Below are 24,835 nucleotides of genomic sequence, written 5' to 3'. Positions count from 1 at the left end.
TCACTTCCTCCTACAAGGCCATACCTACTCCAACAAAGCCATACCTCTAATAGTGCCACTCCCTTTGGGGACAATTTTCTTTGAAAAAAACAAATTTTATTCCCTGGCCCCCAAAGGCTTGTATCATAATTCAAAAATGCATTCAGTCCAACTTCAAAAGTTCCCATAGTCTATAATGGTCTCAAACTTGTTTCAAAGTTCAAATCCAAAGTCTCTTCTGGGACTCAAGTCAATCTCTTAACTGTGAATCCCCTGTAAAATCAAAAATCAAAAATCAAATCATATACTTCCAATATATAATGGCACACAATGTACATTACCATTCCAAAATGTAAGGCAGGAAGCATAGTAAGGAAATACTTGACCAAAGCAAGACCAAAAACAAGCTGGGCAAACTCCAAACTCTGCATCACCATGCCTGATGTCAAAATGCTCTTCAGATCTCCAACTCTTCTCAGCTTTGTTAACTGCAACATACTTCTTTCTCTTGGGCTTGTTCCACTCCCTGTTAGCAGCTCTCCTCGGCAGGTATCCCATGGCTCTGGCATCTCCAACATCCTGGGGTCTCCAAGGAAATCCAGGTTTCACTTTCACAGCTTTACACAATGGCCTCTCTACTAGGCCTCCATTCAGGGACACCCATGACACATGCCTGGCCTCAGCAGCTTTCCTTTGTGGTGGAATTTTTCATGGCCTCATTCTTCTATCCTTGACTCTTAAGCCAGAACCATGTGGTTGAAACTGCCAGGTTCTGCTGCTTATTGGGGCTGGAACATGGCCCCCTTGTTTAATTACATCTTCACTAGCTTTCTGTTTTCCATAGTTTCCTTCGCTGCCTAAGCTTGGCTGTTCTGGAACTTACTCTGGAGACCAGGCTGGCCTCAAACTCAGAGATCCTCCAGACTCTGCCTTCCCAGTGCTGGGATTAAAGGTGTGCATCACCACATCACCAACTAAGCTTTTCTTTAGTTCCTTTTTACAAGTTGGAAACTTAGTTGGGTGAGCTCTTGACCTGAGGTCACCACTCCCTTTATCCCAATTCTTAATCTATTTATCTCCTTGAACACAGGATTTATCTCCATTCTACTTCCTGGTGCTTCTTTTCTCCTCAAATCATACATTTTGTATTTTCACTTGCTCAGCCTGCTCCTTTTCATTATAAATCTTCATAAGAGTGACTGTTAATAACCATACAATAGAGTCAATACTAGGCTGTTTTGAGATTTCCTCTGCCAATGGAATTAATCCAAACCCTTCACTTTAGTCTTAGTCAGACTTTTTGAACAAAGGTAAAAAGCAGCCACATTCTTCACCAAAATATCACAAGAACAATCTTTAGGTAACATGCTAAAATTCTCCTACTCTGAAACCTCTTGAGCCAGGTCCCCACAGTTCAAGTCTTCCATGCTCCTGCTAAGTATGGCCCCTAAGCAGTGCTTAAAGCATTCTACTGCTTTCCTAACCCTAAGTACCAAAGTCCAAATTCTTCTAAACAAAAACATGGTCAGGCTTATCACAGCAATACCCCAGGCCCTGGTACCAACTCCTGTCTCAGTTAGGGTTTCAATTGCTGTGAAGAGACACCATGATCACAGCAATGTTTATAAAGGAAAACATTTAATTTGGGTGGCTTACAGTTTTCAGGGGTTTAGTCCATTAATCATCATGGCAGGAAACATGGTAGGATACAGGGCAGCATGGTGCTGGAGAAGGAGCTGAGAGTTCTACATCTTGATCCTCAGGCAAAAGGAAGTGAACTGTCTACTACCTGAGCATAGCTTGAGCAAAGGAGACCTCAAAGCTCACTCCCACAGTGACACACTTCCTCCTACAAGGGCACACCTACTCCAACAAAGCCACATCTCCTAATAGTGCCACTCCCTTTGGGGGGAATTTGCTTTCAAACCACCACACAAGGCCTCACCCCTTAACTGAGGAAGCTACTGGTGGTTGTTGATGGCTATTGGGGGAGGAAGAATCACATTTTAGGGGGAGGAGGCTACTGGTGATTTTTCCCATGATCCTACTCCCATACAGATGCAATACATAGAGGCAGTATTAACTGGACTCACTGGGTTTTACACACACACACACACACACACACACACACACACACACACACACACACGGGGATGGGGGAGAAAGTTTAGAAGGAAATGTAGTGGGGAGTTGGGGAGGAGTTGAGGGTAGATATGATCAAGATCCATCTTAAATGGGTATGAAATTTTCAAAGAATAAAAGAAAGGTCCTTGAGTAGAACTAATGTTCTAGGACAGAGCTCCCCATCTGCACAATGTTCCAAGACCTTTAGTCAAGAAAAGTACATGTTGGGGGACAGGTGTCAGGGCAGGAAGGCCGATAAAATAAATGTTGCACTTCTATCTGCTTAACTTGGAATTAAGTACTGAGAGAACAGAGGGAATGTGTGTATTTGCCTCATGTCCACAGGGATGGGGTGGGCCACAGGGGCAAGGTTGGGCCCTACTTGTCTTCTGACAACTCAGTATGATACAAGATCTGAATTAGATCCAAGCGCTTCCTTCCACTACCCGTCATCTTACCCATTGTTTAACTCAGGCCCAGTCTTCTCGCTTGTAGAATGTGCTTGGAAATATCCCTTTGTAGTCTTGATGTGTTAGGTGAGCAAAGCATACCAAAGTTTTTTGCCCACCATACTGAATTACTCAAACAGTCCACAGTCATTACAATAGTCATTACATAATAATGCACTGGACCTCAGTAAGCTGGCATGTGGGTGCTGTGGAGATGCAAGAGTTAGTGACCTCAATAACAAGTTACATGCCTTAAAGCCATTTTTGGTGAAGTTGGGTGCATCAAGGCGACCAAGCTTGGAATCTATATGTCTAATAAACTTCCATAAAGCACAAGAATTCATTCTTTTGCTTACAGGTCTGATGGTCAGCTAGGACTCTGTTGATCTAGGATAGACTTGTCTGAGTTGGGCTGCAGGTTGCAGGTCTGGCCCAAAGAGGAAGTATCTCTTCATGTTTCTTAGATGAGCAGTTTCCCAAAGTACGTGTTTTTCATGGTGACAGTCAGGCATATCCAGCATGTACATGCATCACAACTGTAAATAGCCCATTTGCCACAGCAAGAAACAAGAAAGCATTTTTCTTTTACCTCCAGGCCAAGACAAATCAAACAACCACATGGCCAAATTCAACACTGATGGATTTGGAAGCATATTCCAGCATGGGGGTCAGTTGATGACAGTATTTGTTGAAAAATTATCTGCTATTGATCAAAGCATTAGCTGAGCAGGGTCTGGCATAGACCCAAGATCTAGTTGCTTAAATATGTCACCATTTTGATGCATGCTAATGGACAGACATGGGGGCGGGGCTATAGATCCTCTTGCCAACCTGGCACCAAGTTACCCTTGACCTCATATTTGCTTTTTTCCCATCTGTGAAGTACATACTCAAGCAAAGAAAACTGCAGCATTTCTCCCATAACTCAAATGCATTGATCAATTTTATAGAAAGGTCTCAACTACTTAAGAAGAAATTAGGGCCTTTGGGAGAAATACGGGTCTAATAACGACAGAGTAAGATTGAAGGTGGTGATAAGGAGGAGGCAAAAGGAGTCCAGGACCAAAGTCAGATTTCAGCAAGAACTGAGGTCACCTTAAATAAGAATGACAGCCATGGGCAGGGGGTCCAATTAATTAATTACACCTTAATTGAAAAAAGCTGCCTCTGTTCTTGTATTGTCCTTACTGTCCTCTAGAACTACAGGGAGTGCTGTGGCATCTGGGGAAGGGAAGGGACAGAGCTGCTTTCCCTGTCTCCCTCTCTCTTCCTTCTGATCCACAAGAGGTAAGAAAAAGGTTACCATGGGATCAACAACTTCATAAATATGCAGAAGAAAGACAAATCAACCTGAAATCCAAAAAAAAAAAATTAAAATATAAATAGACTTGTTTGTTTCAAGGATTTGCAATGAATGCTTGACTCAGTCTGAAGATTAATCAGTGATGGGTAATTATACTCACACATGCGCACACACATACTCAGGCACACAAAGATAACCCTGGTCGCCTCTAAAGAGCACAAATGCAAAAACAGAGTGAGTTTTCTGGTTCAAATGGAGGTGAAGTCATCTGAAGCTCCTCACTGGGCTTGGGAGTTCTTCCCATACCTGCTGCTGAATCTCCAGTCCCGGATGGCCACAGTGATGTCACTGGAGTCAAGGAGCAACCTCCTCCTCCCCTTCTTCTGCTTCCTTCTCCCTGTTCTTCCCCCTCCCCTTCTCTATTTTGTCTCTCTTGAATTCTCCCTGAAATTCTATTTTTTCTTACCAAAAGAGATGAGTGAGTCTTTAGTCCATAGACATCCATGTCCTTTCCTTCCCATGTAAAGTTCTGCTGTAAGCAACAAGTTGAGGACACTCAAGTTCTGACTCCAGGGCCTCAGCCTAGAACAAAAGCTGGGTGTAGTGGCTCACCCTTGTAAACCCTGTGCTTAGGAAGCAGAGGCCAGAGGATTGCCATGAGTTTGAGGCCTGCCTGAAGAGATACACAACAAAACAACAACACAGAATGGGTTTTCTCAACTGGGGATAGTTTTGATTTTCCAGGAACATTTAACAGTGTCTGGAGACATTGCTGATTGTCTTGGATTAGGTGGGTACTACCAGCATTTATTGTGCATAGGCCAAGGAGACTGTTAACTACAATATACAAGAAAGCCCCCAAACACAGAACTATGTTTATAATGAGGTTGGCTGAGAAACCCTAAAAGAAAAACTTGGCTCAGGAAGAAAACCAAAATATAAATACATTAATGGGTGAGTCCCTTCCAGCTCATAATTAAGGGTCCTATCTGTACTATGGGACTTGGGCTGAGACAAACCACGTATCTATCTCACTCTCTCAACTCCGGGTCTTCCAACTCAGTGGTCTCTTAGCTTTGCTGTCACGTTTGAGTCATAGAAAGGAAACATATGCTCCCTAATGTGACATTCCTGAAGGCATCTTGGTGTTTGATCACCCATTTAACTTATCCATCTATCCACCTAGCAGTCTTTACTTGAAATAACTAGTTAATCCACCAAAAATGGGAAACAAATCCACTCTCAGCACTATAAACCACAAAAGACCACAGATTGAGTATTCCATGACAGCGGTTTTGCTTAATGACCACGGGCAGTGTGCCAGCTTCCTTCTGCCACTAATATCTTTAGTTCCCCATCTGTTAAATGGGAGTCTTATTCCCACTCACTGTATTCTTCCTCAAGGTGGACACTCAGGAAACACTCGAAGTGGACACTCAGGAAACACTCAAGGTGGACACTCAGGAAACACTCGAAGTGGACACTCAAGAAATACTCAGGGTGGACACCTGAGAAACACTCAAGGTGGACACTCAGGCCTACTGTTGGAGGTAAGAGATTGGGAATGGGAGTCAGGGTGACTGCACCTTAACAGAGCCCCCACCGGTTTTGGTAGTCTTATACAGGTTTCTCACTTGTATAATGAGGACGGTAATGACACTTGACTAAAAGTCACCAGAGTCACTGACTGAGTGGTGCGTGCAAGGTACTTAGAATGGTGACTGGTACATACATAGCAAGTGCTCAAATTATATTATCCATCACCCCAAATAACCATCATGATGACCAAGTGGCCACTGGCTTGGGGATAACGAAACATCAGATTAAGTGCCTGAGGTTTGCTTGGAGAGCAACAGTGAGAACCTGTGTCCAGCAATGGGACCTCTAAGGAACACCTTTCACCACTGTTAAGGCTTTCCACCTCAGCATTATTGTCATCCAGGGCCAGGCCATCTTTTGTGGCTGGATGGGAATGTCATTAGCATTATAGAATGCACAGCATGCTGTCCCAGGCCTCTATCCGTAGATGAAGTTCCCTCCCCCCTCCAAATATCTTCAGACACTGCCACGTGTCCTCAGGGATGCAATTTAAAAATGAATGTTTTCAATAATAACAACAAAAATTCGCTGACAGTTATAATAATCATATGTAAGGAGTTAACTTCTGACCATCTGCAACTTTCCTTTCAGCTGAATACAAGGGCAACTTGCATGTGTTGAATGGAAACAAAGACGTTTTGGAAATAAATTTGTTCCGCAGATTCCAGAGTGTTTCTCACATTACCGGGCAGCCACCCCTTTAAGGCAGCATGCCTCCAATCCACACAGTTACCCCGAGGTCTATGCACTGCAAATGCTGAAGAGAAGACATCCCTTCTCAAGGAGCAACAACTGGGAATCTCTTGATTAATGCATATGTCCCACCCAATTATGATGTTAACATAAACACGACTTTGGAAAGATAACAATATAAATATAGATTAATCAGCAATCACATATCCCTCTCAGACTTTCAGTCAACAGGTCTTGACTTGAGGCCTCGTCACAATTACGACTGAGGCCACATCACAAGCCAGCTGGGCATGGTCTCCCAGCCTCTATTCCCCCTTCTAGAAAATGTGGATAGTGATGGAAGCTAATGTAAGAGAATTCTTAAGTAAATGAGAAGACATTCGTATAGAGTGAGGCACAAATGAAGTATCCAATAAATATTAGCTGCTGTTGTTAATGAAAAGAGAAAACTGAGTAAAACAGAATGTTAACACAAAACTGACAGGGGCTGGAGAGATGGCTCATTAGTTATGAGCACTCAGTGCTCTTGCAGAGCACTTGAGTATGGGGCCCAGCACCCACGTGGTGGCTTAGGTTCATATCTCCAGTATCAGGGGATCTGGTACCTTCTTCTGGCCTCTTCAGGGATCTGGTGCCCTCTTCTGCCCTGTTCAAGTACCAGGTAGTAAGTACAAGCACACACACACACACACACACACACACACACACACACACACACACACACACACACCTACTAGTGTCTTCAGAGTGTAAGAATGTTGACACTAAGTAACAGGCTGCGTGTGCACGTACACACGCACACACACACATACACACACACACACACACACACACACACACACACACGCACACACACACACATCTCTAGCATGACAGAAGTGGAAAAGCTGGTAAAGAGGAAAAACAATTCTAGAGGCCACTCCAGGAGAGTGCTGGAAACAGAGAATAAACTACACTTAGATAAATGCAAACAGTGAATCAGCACAGGGTTGTGCTTTTATCTAAAAGCTCAGGTTGGGTCAGTGTTCTAGCTACAGCATGACAAGCCACCCTGGACTTAGTGTTACAGAATGTAACGTTTTATTCGAACAGGTTCTGTGAGGCTGGAGTTTGAGCAGGGCCACTGGGCATGCGTATGGTGTATCACGCCTCGGTCTGCTGGCTGGGATCAACAGGTTTCAGAACGACATGTCTGCTGGTTGGCACCAGCCGGCACTGCCAATCCAAGCACTGCCCCTTTCTATGTGGTTGGCGTTCCTCACAGCATGGCACCTGGGATTCAAGAGCGGGTGTCCCCCAAATAAGCCTTCCAAGAGAAGCAGGTAGATGCTGCTGACCTTTCCTGACCTTGATTTCACTGCTTTCTCTTGGTCACCTTGTATTGAGGAGCAGTGTGTGATGTGAACTAAAAAAAAAACAACAACAACAACAACAAAACCTCATTGCACTCATCTTTGGAAAATAGAATCTAGAAAAGTAAAAGTGAATAGTATCCATCCCACGAGACTGAATAAGTCAACCCAGAGCCAAGCCAACTCCTGAGAAGGGGGACCCCCAACTAGGACACAGTCTCAACTCTGCATCAGCAGTATGTCTTACCCTGTTCTCTCTCCATGTGACTTTTCCACAGAGAATTTTCACACCTCCACACCTTGCACTCTGAATATCAGGATAGATGTAGTATTGTAGGTAGCTTGTATTGACAGGCCAAGTCTAGAAATCTCCATAGAAAGCCTGAAGCAAACATAATGATTCTTAAGCTCTTCCATGCAGGTGCAAATGGGGGAAGACAGATGGTTCCACTAAGAAGAGCATTAAATCTCAGAGCCTAGTTATTAGGTCTAGGAAACATATTCATTTAGCACAATCTTGAGATGACAGGACGATAGCCATAGATCCAGGATCTATCACCACATACTTCTACAACTTAGAGCACTGCCAAGCCAACTCTACACTGGGTACGATGCTTAGTCAAGGGTGACAGTGGGTAGCCCTGTACGCTCATCTTTCGGCTTGCTTTTGTCATTTGCATGACTCAGCTGCTAGTCCGTGTAAAACCCCCAAACTGAGTAGAAGGTACCGGCAGAGGCTGTTCTGAAAGACTGCGGCTGGGACAAGAAAGAACCCTGGAGAAACTCGTGGGAGGAAAGGTCCCAGGGCTGTAAATAGCGGGAATATAGTACCCCCATGGTACACTCATCTCTTTCATCCTTCAATGGGAGCAAGCAGAAGTGATCATCCGCAAAATCCGGTAATGTCCTGTCAAAATACATCCGACTTCAAAAAAATAACATTCCATCAGAGAGCCATCCCTGCTGGGAAGGACCTGGGCACAGCAGCTACTGTCTATAATACCCATTTGGCAATTATCATACATTGTCTCCTACCTTGTTTTTTATCTCGTGTGTATTTGAATAGTGAGTCGGCCTCACATGCACAGGGAGACTCTATGGCAGGTATGATGGTCTCTCTGAAGTTTTGCATACTTCAGATGTGCAACTCAGTGTCCTGACTAAATACAGGAGGCAGGCACATGGTGACCTCTGCACAGACACCAGTCCATGTGTGCCCTGGAAACAGTCATGGAAGTGTGCGAGGGCAGTAACAGTCTGCTTCCTTTAATGAGCCCACTCAAAACATCTGGCATTCTAAAGAGCTTTCTAAGAGCCCTGGCTAGCAGATAAGAGCTATGATGGCCCCTTGTCTATTCTGTAAGGAGACAGAGGAGTTTGAAAGCAGTAATGATTTGCTCAAGAGCTCAAAGAACAAACCACCCACGCCTCCGCCTGTGCTGTCACTGGCACCCCACATCTCTCTCCTGAGCACACCTCCACTAGTGAGGGTGGATGAGTAGTCCTGGACAGAAACTGTTCCTGTAAGCTGACTGGCTACGTGCAGGGGTTGGAATGCTGCAGTTTCTGAGCCAAAGTCTGATTGATCTTGGGCAATCCTTACTTTACTGAATAGCCATTTCTTGCCCCCATTCCTGTCGGAACTACCATCCTGCCAAACAGATAAAGACTTTTGGAATGTTTTAACATAACAAAATGCCAATTTCCCACCAATCAAAGATCTAAGAGTGTTGTCTGATCGCATCCAAGGCCTATAGCAGAGCTCCCTCCATATGGCCTACCTGATGTCACCACCAATGTATTTGAAAAGAGTCTTGTTCTGTCACTATAAAAAGTTCAGTGCTACCTCATCGGAACATGGTATCTGGGGGACACCTGTCAGTGCCCCTAGACAATGGTCACTCGTATTTGGCTCCAGAATAAGCCATGTCTTTTATTCCTTTGAGGCGAGAGCTGTTTTGTCAACACTAGTAACCCCCAAATGAGGCACCGAGTGCCAACTTTGAAGGGTCTGAAACTCCAGTGCCCAGTGGGAGTACTGAGAACAGAAAACTGTGCTAGCCCAAACAAAAGGGGGGCTCAGGTGGAGCAGACCCCTCACTGGTAGACTTGGCTCTAAGTCTTCTGTTGTCTTTCTCGCAAAGGGCCTTGGTGAGCATTCTTCATGTCGGGGGGAGGGGTTGCCAATTTTCTTCCATAAAGGGCCAGCGGTAAAATATTTAGGTTTTCCAGGCTATTTGATTTCTGTTAGAATTGTCCATCACTGTCATTAAAGCATAAAAGAAGTCATATTTCAAGTAAGCATGGCTGTTCTAATAAAAACTTTTATTTATAAAAAGAGACGGAAGGCTGGATTTGGCTTGTGACCCCTGATCCCGGGCAATCTGTTTCTTAGCCTTGCTCCGTCCCCATGGCTGCACTCTGGCTTCCACAACCAACCCATTTCAATTGCTTCTCCCCTTCCCACTCCCTCTATAGTCTGCACATTTATTTTAAGTCTTTGGATTTTCCCCAGGAAAATTTCATAGATTGCTCCAACCTGTACAACTCCAGAGTGTTTTCGGTAGCCCTGTGGTACTTACAGCGAGTACCAGAGAGTTTAAAGTCTAATTGTTTCTGAGCAGGAGATTGAATGAAAAGAGCATGTCTTATGTGGACATACATTCCCCACCCTTCTCATATTAGGGCTGGACACATAGTATGCCCAACCAATACTAGCTAATCGATTAATTGACAGATAGCCACAGCAGGGTGGTGATATTTTATTTGTATTAAAATGTTATTTATATGTTAATAAATAAAGTTGCCCGGGGGTCAGAGCTATTAGCAAGCCATAGGAAGGCTGGGCGGTGGTAGCGTACGCTTGTAATTCCAGCACTTGGTAGGCAGAGCTGGGTAAGTCTCTGTGTGTTCAGGGATACAGCCATTATTGGATACACATGCCTTTAATCTTAATACCAATCATGGAAAACCTGGAGGCCTATAGAGACAGGCTGTGAGGAGGCGGTCATGTGGTTGGGTTTACAACCAATGAGAAGGCAGGACAGGAACTCTATATAAAGACTTTAACACAGGGGTAGCTCTGGTTCGGAGAGGTAGGACCACCGCAGGAGGAAGGGTAAGGTTTTAGCTCTTAGCTCTGACCTCTTGGCTTTCTTCTTTGCATTGGTTCTGTGTTTCTTATTTAATAAGAAGGTTGGATACATCTACAGCAGGGTCTGTTGGTTCCTTATTCTTGTGCTAGGTGAATTAATGGCCCTTCCACAGGATGTGGGATGCAGACATTTAGGGGGAAGGGGCATTATTCACTCAAGAACTTGACAGTGCTGTTGAAAAGAAGAATTTCCTCATATCCAGTAGAGACACTGCCAATGTGATTAAGTGAAGGATCGAGAGATGAGATGATCCCAGATTACATGGGGTGGCCACCCTGAAATCCCAGGGTGTCCTTACAGTAGTGAAGCGTGAGAAGCCAGGGTGACACAGAAGACAGAAGCAGAGATGGAAAGAGTTGTAAAGATCCTCAGCTACCGGCTTGGAAGATGGCAGAGAGGTGTATCTAGGAAGCTCGCCAACAGACACAAGTTCCCCCTTTGAGCTTGTGTCGGAACCAGAACTACTGACTCCGAGGTGGAAGCCGAATGAAAGTCATTTCAGAGTTCCAGGGCCTGGAACCTCATGGGAATAACACACGTCCGCTGCTTTAAGCCATTGCCTTCGTGGTAATACGTCACAGAAACAATAGGAAACTAATGCCTGCTGCAAGAGGAAAATACTACATGATTAAAAACATCAAGAGACATTTGTGTGCCAGAGTCGGTCGGACTCTTCTAACGCCGTGAACACATACCTAAGCAGAGCAAATGAAGGCTGGAGGTACGGCTCAGTGGGTGAAGATGCTTGACGCCAGCCTGCCAACTGCCGTCAAGCCCTGGAGTCCACATGATGCAAAGAGAGAACCAGTTCTCACCAGTTGTCCTCAGACTGTCATGTACACATGCACACTATATGAAACTGTAAAGAGTTTTTAAAAGGAAACAGAGAATGAGAGAAGGGAGGAGAGCTTGGACACACTCAGAGGTCATAGCCCATCATGGTGGAGAGGCGTGGTGGAACTAGACAGAGCACATCATGGCGCACGCCCCAGGCTTCCTCCGTTCCCTCCTTTGATTCCATCCTGGCTCCATCCCCATGGATGGCAATACTCAAGATGAGTCTTCCTGCCTCGCTTAATTCTTTCCCAATGTTCTTTCCCGATGTACCCTTAAAACACAACCCATTGGTACATTTTACCGTTCACCCAGGCACTTCTCAGTCCAGCTGACAGTAAAGATGGGCCATCACAGCACCTGGACCTGGATGCCACACCAGAGAGCATTTGTCCTCCACTCGGGAGGATACCCAAAGTAAGTTATTTGAAAAGACCACGGAAGAAGGTCTTTGTGAGAAGGAACTTCCTAGTGACATTCTGTACACAGGCCACTCTTTAAGGTCTAGACAAAGAAGCATTGGCCGAGGAGATTTGGCTTTCAGGTCCAACTCAGCAACCTGCTATATGACTTTGGATGAGTCACTTAACCTCTTTGATAATAGAGCCCGATGATTGCAAAGGTTATAGGAGATCTGCCCCATTTAATTGGCCCTAGTGGGGGATATTTAGTCTCTCCATTCATTTGTATGTAACAAGGCTTGTACTGTAGCTTGTAATAAAGCTACCCAGTGAAAAACCCAAGTGGCAACTGTATCATCCAGATTTCTCAGGTATTTGGGACACTAGTGAGTCCTCCATCTGCGAAGGAAAAGGAGCAATCACTCCTTGGTGACTTCTCTAGCCAAAGATGCTACTGGGTACAGGGTCCAACAACAGGCATGTATTTTCAGAAGAATGGGTTAAGAGTGTTTCTGGGGGTAGGGGAGAGGGTGTTGGTTACACACCTAGATTAATCATGGAAATCCTGTTTACATACCCAGACCATTTTTTTTTAAAGATTTATTTACTTATTATGTATACAGTATTCTGCCTGCATGTGTCCTTACAGGCCAGAAGATGGCACCAGATCTCATTACAGGTAGTTGTGAGCCACCATGTGGTTGCTGGGAATTGAACTCAGGACCTCTGGAAGAGCAGTCAGCGCTCTTAACCACTGAACCATCTCTCTAGCCCCATGCAAACTATTATTACAGCCATATTAACAGTGATGGTAATAATGACGGCAGTTCTATATTTTTATTTATTTATTTATTCATTTCTTCATTCATTCATTCATTCATTTTGAGACAGGGTCTAATATAGCCCAGGCTATTCTGCAGTTTACTAGGTAGCCAGAGGATGATCTTGAGCCCCTGACTTTCCTGTCCCCACCTCCCAAGTTCTAGGATTACAGGTGTCTGTCACCATGTCCAGTGTGGTGACAGTTTTACAAAATATAATTTATCTTTTCCAATGCCAAAGAAGTCTTAACACCCAGGACCAAGTGTATGACCTTAATTTTGCAGCTCTGCTAGACTGGCTCCTTAACGAATTTCCTGCCAAACCTGGCCACTGTCTTCTGTCCCACCCATTCCCTTTTCCTCAGAAGAACAGCGATCAGCCATGACTGCCACACCCTCCTTTCTCTCTACCTCCAACTCTTTAGGTTCATCTATCTACGGTTTCTCTTCTATTAGAAAACAGAACATTTCGCTACCCACCCACGGCTAGTCATTCTCCAGTGCTTCACTGGGTTTATGGTATCCTCTCTCCCTACCTTTCCCTGCACTTCTAACAGCTGCCCTGCCTTGCCTCTTCACCTGATAGCCTACCAACGCTCAAGTTTCTCACATGCTAAGACGTCAAAGCAAATAAAACCTCTTTTTGGAACCCTGCTATGTCCTTGAACTACCTACTGGGCTGTTGCTTCCCAACCCCTGCAAATGCTGTCACTGTCACCCTTTCCCCTCATCACCACTCAGTCACCCTGAACACCTTCCTTCTAACTCTTGTTAAATAATTAGCTCAAATTACTGTCTGCTGAACTGTTCTTAATTGACAACTTCAAAGGCTCCTTCTCAGTTCCTCCTCTTCGGTGACCCCTCTGCTTCTACCATCCACCACTCCTCACTATTATGGCTCTCCCTAGCTTGCATGTTTAGTGCCCATTTTGCAGTCTTCCGTGTTTGCGAGTCCATTTCCTCAGCCTTCGCCTTTCCTTTTGTATCTCACCAGAGATTACTGAGTCCCATGTTTGGCCTTCTACTGGCCTCTTCACCACCACTCATGCTCCACTGACCCCCTTTCTGATCAGTTTCAAACTCCAGTTCTACTTCCCCAAATGCATTGTAGACATTGCCCCATGGACATTCAAAAGGTGTACTGAAATAAGTCTAAATCTGAACTCATGTTGACTTCTATAAAAAAAAACAAACAAAGAAACAAAACAAAACAAAACAATGGTTAAGAAAATGGCTTTTCATGCTTTTCTAGGCTCCAGTTCCAGGCTGCACTCCTCTTTGGTTTAGTTGTGTGATCCTTGGACATGCATCTTTGTGTCTCTATCTCCTCATCTACAGTAGAGGAAAATAAAATTACCTGCTTTGTAGCATTTTTGAGCAGGTTTTAAGAGGAATGCACTGAAGTCACATTGTTATTGCCTGGGGCATAGTTTTGGTTCAATAAATATTAGTTGCTATGACACTTAACTTAAATTTTCCTGAAAATGACAAATCCTTTCTCTCTGTCGATCAAGCTCAGCTTGTCATCCTGACTCCCTCTTACTGTCCACTACAGTCATCCCTCAGTTACATGGACCCTTAGGTCTAGAACCCCTATGGATGGAAGGATTCAAGGATGAGCCCGGCAGTGGTGGCGCATGCCTTTAATCCCAGCACTTGGGAGGCAGGGGCAGGTGGATCTCTGTGAGTTCAAGGCCAGCCTGGTCTACAGAATGAGTTCCAGGACAGGCACCAAAACAACACAGGGAAACCCTGTCTAAAAAAAAAAAAAGAAAAGAAAGAAAGAAAGGAAGAAAGAAAGGAAAGAAAGAAAGAAAGAAAGAAAGAAAGAAAGAAAGAAAGAAAGAAAGAAAGAAAAAAAAAAGAATTCAGGGATGCCTAACCCACTTACATAAAATGATAGGGAATTTGCATAAGTGATCTCTAGATGATGTATTAAATACCCAAGACAATATAAATGTTATGTAAATGGTTGTTATATGGGATTGCCTAATAATCCCAAGACAAGTGTAAGCCCAACCCTTGTTCAATACTGATACGATTTTACTCAGGCCCGAGGTTGGTTGTTCCTGTGAGTGTGGAATGGAAGATGTGGAGGGTCAAGTGTACTGCATGCGTTGCTTCTATTTACAGCTTCCCACTTAGTCAACCTTCCTGTTAGGACCACTCGTGGCCTGCTGCTAGTTGTCTCCTCTCCCATCCCTCCTGCACACCTGATAGTTTTATCTTCCAGACGCATAGACTCCACACATTAGTTTTCTGCCTCCAAACCACCAATGGCTTCTTATTATATTACAAATAACTGGTATTCATGGCCTTGTATGAGCTTGTTCTTTCCTGACACTGTTTTCTACCATTGCTCTGTAGGTATTGCGCACGCCACTGAAGCTCACAGTATCACAAGCTTTTCTGATGTCCCCCTCTCCTTGTGTCACTCACACTGCCCTTAAGGCCCAACAGCAGCAGCACTTAATGATCTTCAACATTTTGAGTTATAGCTTCTTTGAAAAATCTAATGAAAATTTGGATTTCTCCAACAAAGATATAAATGAACCAACGCATTTGGGTATAATTTTAGAGGTCCACAGACTACCTCACTCCAATTTTCTTTTGCCCATCTTGGAGTTACTTTTTCTTTCCATCATTAAATTCTTAAAGGAATATGAATATATTTTAGAAAACCCATTACATCGTTTCCTACATTTCTGTTATTTTTACTGTAGGCTTTCCTTAACTTCTAGAGATATGTTTTCTTTGATGTCATTGTGGAGTGAGTTTCTAAATAAGGTTCAAAGATTATCAATACTGAAAGCACATGAGACTTGGTCAGTAAAATGAGATTCTTGGTGACACTCCAGACCACCAAGAACAGAATCTCGGAGGGTGGTGAGGGAGATCCTGAGACTCTGTCCCATGTGGTGTCCCCACCGAGGACACTAGGAAGCTGTAGAGTCATCCCATGATGGAACTATCATCACAGAGACAAAATGTACAGAGATGGCTTTGTTGCCCCACTGGCCCTTCTGGCCATTGGTATTGGCAACAGGAGACCTACTTCTCCTGCCACCTTACACTAATGTAGCTGAGTTCCTTCTCTACCAGCACCTTCCGGAGTAGGATGGAGACTGGTGTGTGCTCAGGGGTCCAGCATCTGGGTCATTGTGCTGGCCCTCCTGCTGATGGCTTCTTGTTTCACACCCCAATCCTGCCATGGTGAAGAGGTTTCTACGCTATCTTGCTTTGGTACATCCTAACACGTTTACAGAGGATTCCAGCTTGCCTGAATTATGATAGTAATTTGGGTAAATGCCTTATCGCCCCTTTCTGACTGTGATGCTCTTAAAGGCAGACTAAACCAATTTCCAGGTTTGGCATAGCCATTGTATTGCCTTATTTCACCCAGACAGATGAGGTCTTTTCCCTCTCCCTCCCCATTTTAAACAGGTCAGAGAACATTACAGCCTCCATTTCCTCTCTACCACCTGCCCATGTTGCAATTCTCACTTTTTCCATAAATCTCTTCCCAAGGCATTCTAATGCGTACTGAACACTCCACTTTTAAAATGCTCAGAGCACTTACAACCTATTTCAAATTTTTTGACCTAAAATTATATGGCACAATGGTTTTTATGGTTTGGATTTTTTTTTTTTTTTTTTTTTTTTTTTTTTTTTTTTTTTTTTTTTTAGCTAGGATTCGTGTGTGGAGAGGCTGGGTTCCCAGTGCAGTGATATTGAGGTGGGGGACCTTTAAGAGGCAGGGCCTAGAGTGAGGCAATCTAGTTTCCTTCCTGCTGCTGTTTTAAAACAGTCTGGCAAACTCAGCTTAGCAGAGGAGAGGACTGATTTGGCTTATACTTCCAGGTCACAGTCCATCATTGAGAGAAGGCAGGGCAGGGACTGAAGCAGAAATGCTGCTTGCTGGCTTGCTTTCCTATACAGTGCAGAAATGGTGCTGCCCACAGTTGGCTAGGCCCTCCTATGTCAATTCATAATCAAGAAACTCTCACACAGACATGCCCATAGGCCAATATCATCTGGGCAATCCCTCAGTTGAGATCCCTCACCTCAGGTGACTCTAGGCTGTGTCAAGGTGACAAGCAAAGCTAAGTAGGACATGAGGTGACAGAGCATGACCATCCTGCTGATGGGATTATTGCTAATTTCCAGACTGGATTTGGTCTCACAGCACTACAGTGTTTAGATTTCACCACTAGAATTTTAGACATGACCCAGTGTCAGAAGTTTGGTTACGGAAACATATAGTAGACTGAGACAGTTGTTAAGTCTATAGGTTCTGTATCTGGGTGAATTAGATTGTAAAATTCCATTCTAGCTTTAAATAACAGCATAGTTTGAACTTAGCTCTGGGACCCAGTTCAAAGTCTATAAAACAGAAGTAATGTCATATATGTACAACTTGTGCTTTTACAAGACTTCAATGAGTTAATGCACATAAAGCCCGCAGCACAATGCTCAGGATATAGCAAACACTCAATAAATGTTAGTTTTATAGGGCTGCCTTGTATAAGTCAGATTAGGCTAAGTTACGCTATGGTAAGAAGTAACCTCACACATTGCTCTTGACAGAACCATAGGACTATTTCTCGCTCTCACTAAAAGTCTCAGGGAATCGAGTCCATATTGCTTGGCTCCAGGAACCAGGCTGACAAAGGAGCTGGTACTGTAACATTGCCAGTCACAACAGAAAAGGGAAATAAGACCCCTGTAAAGCAAGAATTGGCTCGCAGAGCTTCTGCAGGGAAATTACACCTGTCACTTCCCCTCACCTTCCATTGGCCAGTCACACAGCCACACAGTGGAGTCTAACTACACCGGACGAAGAAGGAACAATTCTACTGTCAGGGATGGGGGAAAGAGTTGTAAGTGTTTCATTTATGTTTGGTTTACTATCACAGTCATATGATTGGCATGTCTCGGTGGCCCCGAGAACCCAGCACATAGTAGAGAGTCAATGCATGTTATATGGATGGATAATGGGCGTTCATCGTGTCTCTACATTTTGAATTGAGTTGAGTGATTGAAGGAGAAACTTTTCACTGATACATGGCAAGTGTCTGAAAACGTCAACCGATAAACTGACAGCAGGGGACCACGGATCCCTGCTTCTTAAAACACATGAAGCCATCCACCCGTGACATGTATTTCACCTGAGCATCTTCAAAGTCCATCTGTGATGGCTATTCTTGGTTGTCAATTTGACTGCATCTGGAGTTAACTTTAACCCAAGCAACTCGGTACACCTGTGAGGGGTTTTTCTTAGTCAAATCATTTTAAGTGAGAGTACCCTCCTTTGATCTGGATCTCCTGAGATGGGAAGATCCACCTCTCATCTGGGCCACGCCTCCTGCTGGCAGCCTATATAAAGGACATGGAAGAAGGAAGCTTGCTCTCTGCCTGCTTGCTTTTGCTCTCACTGGCAAGTGCATTTCTTCACTGGCATTAGCTTACTTCTTTGAGATTACGGCATATACTGGAGACCAACTGAGACATCCAGCCTTGTGCACTGAACAGAACTACTGGATGCTTAGACTTTCCGTGGGTAGACGACCACTTTTGGACTAGCTGGACCACAGTCCCTTGAATAAATCTCCTTTTTATATTTCTAAAGAGATTCATTCTATTAGCTCTGCTCCTCTAGAGGACCCTGACTAATACACCACCTTTGCCTCAGGATTTCCTATGAGAGAGGCCGGCAAGATGGCTCAGCAGGATGGCTCAATGGGTAAGGCACCTCCCACGAACCCAGACTACTTGAGTTTCAATCTCCGGGACCCACATGAGGGAAGATGAACGCTAACTCTTGGAAGTTATGTCCTCTGATTTCCACACATGTACTGAGGCATGTGTGCGACCTTCCAAGACACATACACACATGCAAGCAAAATAAATAAAACTCAATGCCATAAAATTTTAACAATGATTGCCTATTATTTTTTTTCCTGTTGGTTTTCTGTCGAATTTGTAGTGTCGATACCAGTTTTATCTATAGATCCATAAACCCAAGGGGCATGTGACTCTTTATTTTCCCCTTGACAGCAATTAGGACATGATGCCTTGCTTATCCTCAGGGATAAGCATGTAGCCTGTGAATCTAGGCACCAAGTAGATCTAGCTTGTGGAGGGTGCTTCTTTAAATAAACGCACGTCAAAGAGAGGCATCTGCAGCCGCAAAGTGTAAATCTTTAAAGAAAATAAAACTTTATCCCTCAGGAAACTTTGGGTATGTCTCTATAATTATTCATTATTATTGATTGTCTAGCCCCGGTTTTATCCCTAACTTTGAGGGTATTTCTTTCAAGTCGCTCTCAATTTTGAAACTCGCAGTTGAAATTCCTTCCCGGGGCATATTCATGGCCTCACTCCTTCTACAGAAGCTCACATCCCTGTCGTCTTTCTTCTTCCAACTGCAGATTACACCTCTACTGGGAATATCATTCCCTTCTCCAGAGCTTTCTTCTTCAGTCAGCAACGATCAGATGTCTCACGTGACCCAGCCACCAAGTCCTCCCTGCTCAGGACCAGAAAGGAATTTCCAATGGGACCGCTCACTCCTTTCAAGTTCCCTACTCACGGCTTACCTTTTCCTTTAGAATCCCAAATGGGAATGGATGTGACGAAGTCACTTAAGCTGCTGCTGGTCTGGGGACTGTGGGGTAGCCAGGAGACCCAGCAAAGAGTTTAATGAAAGGGAAGGATGTCAGTCTGTTTACTCACTCTTTCCTTCCTTTCTTCCCAGTTTCCTCCATTTGTTCCTATCAATATTTCCACTGAATTATACGTCAATCAGCTTTTGAAAGGAATCCCTTTAGCTACCAGCTCTTTTACAACCTGCTTTTGATTTACACTGTGTGCTTTCAAATGCTACATGCCTCTTGCCAACGCTAACCAGTAGCAGGACATAGTGCAATTTAAATGTACTTAGAACTATCGTGCTATTACAAATCAGGAGAGCTAGAAGAAAGAGTTCTCCGCTTTGTTTATAACTTCCACATCTCTGGAGTTTAACATATTTCATAACACATGGAAAGTGTCAGTTTGAAGTAGGGATGAAAGTATGGCGGGTGTAGTGTCAAACAGTCAGCAAAGCCAGAAAACTTCCAGCTCAAATCCCATTTCCATACTCACTGGTTCCACAATCTTAGACGATGCGTGTAATTATTCTCTGCCTTAGTTTTTTCACCTATAAAATGGCTACATCAGGCTTCACTGGAGATAATATGAACACTTAAGGTTCCTTAAGCAGAGAAGGATTGAATATAGGGGACCAGGTACTTATAAAATTGTTGAAAAACACAGGGAGCAGACTCTAGCCTCAACCAATATTAAGAAGTTTCAAAATGCCATCACTTTATCAGCCAACTAAGAGGACACTTACATCTGCCAGTCAGAAAGCTGGGGAAACAGGAGGCCACTGTCCAAACTTCTGAACGGAGGATCACATCACCACAGGAGTAATCCAAGAACACGGGAAACGAAGAGATTTGGAATCTGTCACTACCACCGCTGACTCCAGTCAAACTCTTAGACCGTCTGGGTATGCATCAGAAAACTGAATAGCACACTTCAAACTCCTCATCACCCTACTTAGCTCAGTGAGGAGTTCCGGTTCTGACTTCCAAATGGATGAATCAAAATCACACGAGGACTATAAGCTGCAAGGCATTCTGGGAAGTGTAGTTTTTAACCAGCCACTGCAGGATAGGATGTAATCCTGGAGGGGGTGCAATCACCATTGGTCAGGACAGGTCACAGTATGCTGCATAGGAGTTAACTGAGATTGATTATGAAAAGTGCCTTACACAGTGTCTAGTACATAGGGGGCATCCTGTAAATGTTATCTCTTGTTATCATTTTACCTGAAAAGACCTATCAGGCTAGTAGCTCTGATAATGACTGTCGCACACGGTTTCCTGAGTGCTATGGGCATAAAGTAACCAATTTAATCCAACAGCCTCACACAGTGGGGCTCTGTTATTTTTGGTAAGGATATTGGCAAAGCCCATGCATCCCTCTTTGTGTTCCACATTCCTGTATTTTTTCAGATGATTGAAAATGAAGGCAAGGATCCACTTCCTGTCTTCTGACAGGATGCTGAACACTCTTGCTGAGGGTTACAGGATAGCCTACCTTCCTTGAATGCAGAGGCTTGCAGTTTAGACAATTGCTTGAAGCTATAGATATTGGCCAAAGCATACCATTTGCAGGTGTTTCATCTGACGCCTCTGAGACAGGGTCTTGTAGGGGTGTGTGTGTGTGTGTGTGTGTGTGTGTGTGTGTGTGTGTGTGTGTGTGGCACGCACTCATTTCAACACCTACATTCTCCCTTCTTTACCAATACCTGACTTCTTCCCTCCGAGGCTGATTCTGGTTCTCCTTGTGCTCTTCCTCAGGCAAATCTTCTCCTATGCTGGACCCTACATATCAAGGGTAGCCAAGCTTTTGGGGACTTTCCTGCTTCTGTAAGAAGACAAATATGGTGCTTTCAAACAAAATAGAGGAAACAAGCACTGTTGTGATTGGTTGTCATGGAACATGCCTCACAGTATAAGGAACACAAGCTGAGATCTGAAAGTAAGATGGTCAGTGGGCGTTTTCCAAGTCAAGTGAATCTGGGAATTGGTATATTCCATGGAAAGAAAGAAATGGGCTAAAAGATGCCTCCCCACAGATTAGTGGTTTAAAAGAGAGCTAGGTGAACCTGAAGTCACATTTCTGTTCTCCTGATTATTGGAAATGCACTAAAATCCAACTTGACCTCTTGAAGGGTGGCGTCTGCCCCTGAATATGGTACTTTCATTGTCAAGCTGAGTGCTCCACCATCCATGGCCCAGCTGTAAACAGGTAAGAGACTCTGGAGTGATGAGGCATTCTCCCTGTTGTTTGGGTCTTGGATGGAGTGAAGGAATCTGAAGTGTTCGTTTATCAAAGTGACATCAGGCCTGTGGTTTGTAATATTTAGGCATCTGTCTTTTGTGAGGTTGTAGTTGTAGCTGTGATTTTTGCTCAATTCAATGTGATAACCCACATTTTCCAACAGTTTTAGTTTTAGCCTGAATCTCCATGGCTTGCAACTCAGGAACTTTATGGAATAGAAAAGAGAGTCTATGAGCCCATCTAGAAATTTTCAGACATACTTGCATGGGCAATAGTATAGGAATTGGAGCCAATTTTAGCTGCCACCCCCCAGGACAGAATGCCATATAGATTGTTTATGTCTTTACGCCTTGGGGGGATGGGCAGAAAGATACATCTTCACAGGATATGATTACACGTGATCTTTATTGTGTTCATTGTGCCTTCTGATGCGTTCCAGAATTTCTATAATAAACTGTAATGGGAAAAATACTAATAAAAACAATAAAATACATGACTGTTCCACCTCATAGGACCGCTGTGAGAACCAAATTAAATAACGTGTGTGAAAACTCCTGGGAAATGGAAGGCATAAATGTGAATGCATCCGTCTATGTTCAGAGCTGGTGCTGTTTTCCGAGTCCATCCTTGGTAGGCAGGACTACACAGGCACAACCTTGCCCCTAGGCAGGCACAGCTAGGGGGCTTTACCTAATGACTTTTGTTTATGGACCTCAGCAGAGGCATCTTCCTGCAGCATTGCTGCTTCCAGGGGAGCTGTCAAAGTGCGACCTGTTAGGGATGTCTTTGATGCTGGAGAGCTAACGCCACCCATGTGCTTGTACCTACATGTTCGAACTGAACCAACTCAAAAGAGACATGGGATATCCTAGAGAAGTCTCATGGAGTCAGTTGCAGCCAAGTGAGTCTGCACTGGTCCCCTGCATTCCAGCTTCGGCTTTCATGCTGGTCCAGCTGGACAATTCTTTGTATCCAGAGGCCAGAATTCTGAGTTACCACCAGCTAGCACATCAATACTTGTAGGAACTACAAACGGAGGCTCTTTGAGAGGGCTCCTCTGACAAGGGCCTTAGAACAGTAGCGACCCATCCTGCGTCCTGTTTAGGACCGGGGAGGCCGATGGTTTCTGGGACCTAGTATCAGACTCTGACATCTTTCCATGAGCCATTTGAACTGTGGGCATCCTTGAAAATCCAGGCAGATTTATCCATGATGGTTACAGTCAATACTGAGGATGTATCGGTAAGCAATTAGTACTAAGGGCAATTCAGAAACCTTCAACTGATAAGTAGGCAGCTCAACTCAAGTTCAAATCTATCTCTGTTTCTCTAATAGTTCCTTAGACCTTGAGGAAAAATTAACTGTATTACCACTTGCATCCCCATGCTACTTTATGCACACCTCATTTATAGCATTTATCACAGTCTGCTAAAGTTATATGTATTTCCTTATCTCTGCTCAGGAAGCCATGAGTTCCGAGGGGCAAGAAATAAGCATTATCTGCATATCAGTTCCTGTCATGTAACAATAGCTTTAGTCATTGTCTGAGATGTAAACAATTCCTTCATCTAGTCATTCAACAAATTTTATGAACTTGCTACCCTGGGCCAGGAACCATGGGCATAAAGGTAGGTGAAACAGAACACCAGCCTCCGTGGACCTGACCTTTCTGGGGTAGGGGTGGAAGAGGTGTGGGTGAGAGGGGTGGGGGTGGGAGGGGAAGGGTAGGAGGTGTGGGGGGAGAGCAGCACAGATACACCATGATAGGTGCCTGAAGATAAGTGAGGGGGAACTTCAGGTGTCTGGGTTAGAGGGCCTTGGCGACATATTTGACCGGAGACCTGAGTGAGTGAGAGAGTGGACCCATTGGGAATTTGTGGGACGGCTATTACCAGCACATGAGGGAGCAAGAGTGAATGGCACAGAACACTTGGAAGGGGGACGGAGGACTAGGAGGAGGTGAGACTTAAGGGATGGGTGGGGTGGAGCCTAGCTGACAACGTTGTGAAAGCCGGATTCAGTTCTAGGGGAAAAGCTGAGCTGCTGGGTGTCTGCACAGACATGATATGTATGCTCTGATATGTGTTTTAATCGTGCCATGGGAGAATTAACCGGAAAGAAACAGAGATAAAAGAAGTGCGTGTGATTAGGAGAAGATTCCTGGACCAAAGAGATGTGATGGCTGTGGCAGGGATAGTCAGGCCTAGGATTAGTTAACTAACTGCCTGTTGTCAGGCTACCAGTTGACGAGAGAGTTGAGGGTGGTAACCAACAAGGGTCGGTTGCCAGCATCCCTGTGGAACTCTGGGCAGACTGAAGTGTAAGTGGGATTCAGCCATCATTCCTGGATGTCTGGTTGCTGCTTAAAGAGAAGTGAGGAGGGGAAAGGGGCACTAGAGGGCACCGTGACTTCTTAGTCCAGGGCCTAGATTGCCCCCACTTCACATTCTCCCTAAAGCCCCAAACCAGGTGGTACAGGGCCTGGGATTCTGGCAACAAAAAGCGCTGAGCCCTTCATAACAGAGCTAACAGCTGCTGTATCCCCACCGGCCCTATCTGCCAGCATAAGACAAGCGGGAAGGAAGTCATAGAAAAGAAGATCCCACTCCCCTGCCCCTCCCCCAGCCAGGTCTTGTTCTCCAACATGCTGATGGGGACAGGAACCAAAAGGTATTTCCCTGGGGACTTAGATGCCTTCTGTTGTCTCTTGGGTTCTCTGGAAGCAGCTGGTTGTGCAGTTTTCTTGCAGAAGTAGGGCCCGAGTTGGCCACCAAACTTCAGGGCTGAGCACCCCTCTGAATCAGGGCCCTCCAGCTCCTAGGTGTCACTTTTATGTACTTCCTGTTACTGACGGCTGCAGGGGGATGACAATGAAAATGCTCACATAAGGATCTGATGTGATTTATTCCCCTCTAGCTTAGTGCTCGTTAAAAAGCATGTAAAAGGGGGATGCTGGGAGGTGATCCAAGGCAGACCTAGCTGAGGGCGCAGACCTCCTCCAAAGAAACTGCTCGGGGATATTTATGACCCTCAGAGTGGCTAGCCAGCCCTGCCTGGCATCAGAACCCACAGAAATCTGGACCAACAAAGCACCCAGTACCTCCCAAAACACCTCACATTTCCTTCAGAGAACCTTTTCTCTCAGTCCACTGGGGCCTCAATGTTCCCACCCCACCCCCAAGACTTACTCACATCAGAGCCCTCTGCATCTGAAGTGTCTTTCCACTCAG

The 24,835-nt window shown here is 44.6% G+C and overlaps 1 protein-coding gene across 16 annotated transcripts in view; it reads right to left on the bottom strand.

The window, feature by feature from the left end:
• Window positions 1–20,350, bottom strand: part of LOC128123226 (NXPE family member 4) — a 236,310-nt gene extending 215,960 nt beyond the window's left edge. For all 16 annotated transcript variants that reach the window (XM_052759469.1, XM_052759452.1, XM_052759433.1 and 13 more), the window contains exon 1: window positions 20,107–20,350. The gene's annotated coding sequence lies outside the window, so the exon portion shown is untranslated. The remainder of the gene's footprint in view (window positions 1–20,106) is intronic.
• Between the last annotated feature and the right edge of the window lie 4,485 nt (window positions 20,351–24,835).

This window comes from Peromyscus californicus, unplaced genomic scaffold (genome assembly GCF_007827085.1).
Source record: "Peromyscus californicus insignis strain IS unplaced genomic scaffold, ASM782708v3 Scaffold_11__1_contigs__length_118956290, whole genome shotgun sequence".
Classification (NCBI taxonomy): domain Eukaryota; kingdom Metazoa; phylum Chordata; class Mammalia; order Rodentia; family Cricetidae; genus Peromyscus; species Peromyscus californicus.
The sequence above is the reverse complement of the archived record's forward strand: the minus strand, read 5'-3'. Positions and strand labels throughout refer to the sequence as shown.